Below are 4,586 nucleotides of genomic sequence, written 5' to 3'. Positions count from 1 at the left end.
GGCGCTCGAGTGAGAAGGGTCCTTCCAAAAGAGCTGCAGTTGGCACATGTGATGTAACCAGAGTCGGGAGCGGCTGTGTGCTGACCTCACTCAACCGGCCCTCCTCGCTGTCTTGGGACACACGACACTTGATTTAGATCCCAGAAGGGGGCCGGCAGCAGCTGCAGGGGACGGGATTAAGAGGGACGGGAAGGAGGCCTGCTTTGAAACTACAATCCCCGTCATCCGTCACTCATGCCCATCGGGACTGAGCCAGAGACGAGGTTTAAATAACCCAGAGCCGAGCCCACCAAACCTCCTCATCCTGCACGGCTCTACCTTTGCGCGGTGACCATTGGCTATTTGGCAGTCCTGTCAGAGCCTGATTGGTGGACGGCGGGGCCAGCCACAGTCTCCTCAAGCTTGGTGGGAGAGGAACGTAAACAGCATGGACATACCTTTCACTCTATATTTATCTGCTCGAGTCTGTTGCAAGCAGCAGGAGCTGGGGCTGCAGCAGGCATTCCAGATATATGAAGGCTCAAAAAGAAATATATTTCAGCGTCGCTTGTTTAACTGTAAAGGAAATACTTTAAAGAAAATAGATATAGCATTTCTCTGTTATTATTTTTTTAACACAGCAGGTTTGGGACGGCACAGCTTGCCATGCCTGCCCCTCAGAGCAGATCTCGAGCCAGGGACCGGAACAATGTCCTGAACAGACCAGAGTTTATGTCTTTGAACCAGCCCTTGCGAGGGAACCCAGAGAACCGGGGTTCGAGCAGGAAGCAGAGCGCGCAGTTTTCTCAGTTCGCATCGCCCAATGAGGGCACCAGCAAAGACCGCCGGCAGTCCCAGCAGCTGCCCGAGGAGGACTGCATACAACTGAACCCTTCCTTCAAGGGCATCGCCTTGAACTCCATGTTGGCCATCGACATCTGCATGTCCAAGAGGATAGGGGTGTGCGCCAGCAGTGCTTCATCTTGGGGCAGTGCCCGCTCTATGGTCAAACTCCTCGGGGTCACCGGGCACGGAATCCCCTGGCTGGGGGGTGTCATCATCTGCCTGTGGAGGAGCAGCACGCTGGCTGAGCAGGAGGTGCTCCTGAACCTCTTCATGGGTAAGTTGGCTTCCTTCTCTGCTGAGTGCTGATGATTCAGCCCTAGGGGACCATGCTTCTGGTTGGCAAGAGATTCCGTTTCACTTGTGACACCTGTTTTCCAGTTCTGGGCTTCACTTTAGCTTTCATTCTACTCTGGTACTTTGGTGCAGTTGCCAGTTGGGATAGGTGAAACTAACCAGGACAACTCCAAAACGTAACTGGGTTTTTAAAAGAAAGCAAAGGACAGAAAACTTGTTGACATGCTCAGATTAATTTAACTGGGAGCACTTAACTTATTGGAAATAACCTATTTTGGAGATCACAATCTACGCCTATAAAGATTCTGAGAGTTCAGTTTCTTCTCCTGAGTGTAATATTGGTCATGAGACTGGAAGGGTCTTATTTTCTTTTACTTGGTTATTTTAATAATTCGGCTGACACGTAGAGGTTCTGTAGCAATATCAGACTCTAATTGTTTAACTTGAAGTTTTGTGTGATTTGTTTTCCTCACTTTAGAGTGCGCTGTGAAACCAGGTGCTTTCTATATGGGTTGTGCCATTATATTTTTTAGTACATCTCACGGTGAGCAAATAAAGTAGTTTGAGGGATCACCGCCACATTGCTCTTGTTTCTAGAAAGCAAGGGGTTGTCTTTTTCTTGTGACTTTCAGTTTGTTTTCATAAAACCATTTGTGCTCACCTTTTAAGTTAATCTTTTTTTAGATGTCTGTTATTGCTCTGCCGAATGCAATGAATGTCAACAGAAAATATCCACACTTGTATCAGTAGTACATTTGATCAAGTTAGTGACAATAATGCTAGATGAAAACTTTTTTGGTCTCACAGGCGGAACGTTAGACTCTTGGCAGTTAACTTTGAATTATTGACCAACTAAAATATATTTTGTTTTCTCGAAACAATCTTGGGAGTTTCTCATTGTTGTTAGTAGTGTTTGTTTTTGTCTGTGCAGTATAACCTGGGACTGAACACTTTAGTGTTAATGTACAGAATTGTCAATGTCTGAGTCAACATGGCGCAAAGACATGGCAAGGGCTGTAAACGCAACTTGGAGTTCATTTAGGATTTGCAGTTTCACAGAGCATTCGGAAAGTATTCGTTTCACTATCCTGTTATGTTCGAATAAACTTGAGGCTGGAAGGTCTTCGTTTTTTACCACACACGTGTTGGGGATCGTATCTGTGGGTGTTTGTGTGTGTCATTTGCAAGAGAATAAGCTATTGGCATTGTAAATGACAATGCCATTTATTTATGTTTAAAAAAAACATAAATAAAAATAATGTCAAGAGCAATGCCAATAGCTCTAACTTTATCAAAGGCAAAACCATTGCATTGTAAATGCTTGTTTTTAAATGCAGCCCCGTTTTCCTTAAAGGACAGGCAATGGTCCGTGGGACTACTGACTGCTCCTAAAAAATATTTTTATATCCATTCACAAAGGGGAAGGGGCCACTTTGCGAGTGGCTTACCACCGACTTGAAGTAGGTGGTAAACTGTGAGTTTTTTACGACCGCAATTGCAGTCGCAAAACAATTGTACATTGAAGTGCGAATCATTAATAGGAAGGGACGCCCTTGGCACTCCCCTTCCTAATAGTGAGTCGCAAACCCTATTTTGTGAGTCAGTAATAGGTTACCGACTAGCAAAATAGGGTTTGTACATGGGACAGACCAATTTTGCAGTCGCAAACGGGCCAATTTCCCGTTTGCAACGCACAAAACAGTTGTACAACTGACCCGAGTGACATAATAGTCATCCATATCACTACGTTTTGATAAATAAAACCAAAAATTGACTAGCTCCAATTTTCTCATTAAAACATCGATTTGGGTATTTTTTTGTTTGAGAATTAAATACAATATTTAATAATTTGGGTATTTGTTTTACGTGTGCTTGTTTCTGCATTTTTGTGTCTTTTTTGAAGTGCAAATGATAGAAATTGCTTGGCCCAGGGACCCGGGTTCCAGTAGTGATTCAGTGGGGGTCAACAGAAGTCGAAAGGTTATGAAGTGGCCTAGAGGTTTGCTTTTAATCACGTGTTCCATTTCAGAAAGTGTTCCCATGACGACAGAAAGAGAGAAACCCTGTAAAAGCAGGCCCCAGGGCGCGCGGCCTCCACTCTTCCCAAGAACGTCATCAGGCCGGCACGACTGTGAGACCGGAAGCTGCTGTTCCGGAGACGAGTGCCGAGAGGGCCCCAGCAGTCCATTAGGGGCCACCGAGGGACCGTGGTGGCGGGAGCCCTGCCAGGGGCCGGGGCTGAAGAGAAACTGCAAAGAAGAAAGCAGCCTCACGAGACCTTTCCACGGTTTATCTAAATCCGCGCGGTGGTCCCCTCAGAATGAGCGCCGCATATTTCAGGCTGAAGAGAACGCCATATGTACATCAATATGAGGCCGAACGGCGAACCATGCAAAATGCGAACAACTGCAGGGCAATTACCCGCTCTTTTAGCTTAGAGACGGCTTAACAGTCAATTGTGAGGAATATTGGGAGATTATCTGCCCCACGAATGCCGCATGTCTGCTAATGCTTAAGAATTCAGAGCAAATCGTGTTTTACTACAGTTCATCACGGCTGTCAAGTTCAACCGGCCCGGGCCCTGTGAGTGACTTCAGTGACACAGCAAAGGGTATGCGGGGCCCTAATGCAAGCAACGAAAACGGGGCCCTTTGTTCTCCGTTCCCCAGAGATGTTTTAAGGCATGGGCAAAGGGGGCTCTGGCCCAGGCCCCAAGCCTTTAGGGGGCAGGGGGGGGGGGGAGGGGCCTTGATAGAGCCAGGTCTGTTCTGCAAGGCTTGCCCTGATGACCTTGAATAATTCATTTAAATACTGTTTCTCTTTAATTTAGTTTTGATGTGAGTGGTGCATGAAAGTCTATTACAGAGATTTTGCAGCGAAATGTTGTGTTTGTTTCATGCAACATCCATAAATAAAGTTTCATTTAGATCAAAACAGGACTTAATATATGAGAAGTGGGCGCCGGGTGTCACAAAGATTATTTGCAGTAATGTGAGCTGCTGCTGTGCTACAATATTGAAAACTCACCACTATCCATGAATATTTGATGTAACAACTTTAGAATTGGACGAGTGTGCCTGCGCACTGTCAGCGTCATGGCCTACGAGGGCATGAAAAAGCTGAGACTGCATCATAATTCAAAACTGTTCTGGACAGGGTCCCACTGAAAACTATGGGCCCGGGACCAGGGCCGGACTGGCCGTAGCGGGCACCGGGCAATCTCCCAGTCCGGCCCTGCCCAGGACCCCCAAAATCCTTAAGATGTCCCTGCTATTCCCACGAGGGAGTAAGATCCAGCCACAATTGGTGTATATAGGGTAACTCATCACCCTTATAAGTATGGGCCTAAAATCCCAGCATGTTGACTGTTGATGGCTGAAAAACAAAGACTGGTTGAAAGTCACCTTCACAAGCGAGGGCAACATGCCAGTGACGCAACGTAGCAGCACTAGGGTTGCATTGATGCG

General features: G+C 46.5%; 1 pseudogene; it reads left to right on the top strand.

The window, feature by feature from the left end:
- The first annotated feature begins 353 nt into the window (after positions 1 to 353).
- On the top strand, positions 354 to 1,131 carry LOC144826152 (inactive phospholipid phosphatase 7 pseudogene; annotated as a pseudogene).
- The last annotated feature ends 3,455 nt before the right edge of the window (positions 1,132 to 4,586 follow it).

The sequence above is a fragment of the Lissotriton helveticus genome, chromosome 3_2 (genome assembly GCF_964261635.1).
Source record: "Lissotriton helveticus chromosome 3_2, aLisHel1.1, whole genome shotgun sequence".
NCBI lineage: Eukaryota > Metazoa > Chordata > Amphibia > Caudata > Salamandridae > Lissotriton > Lissotriton helveticus.
Note: the sequence above shows the minus strand (reverse complement) of the source record. Positions and strands in the feature narration are given on the sequence as shown.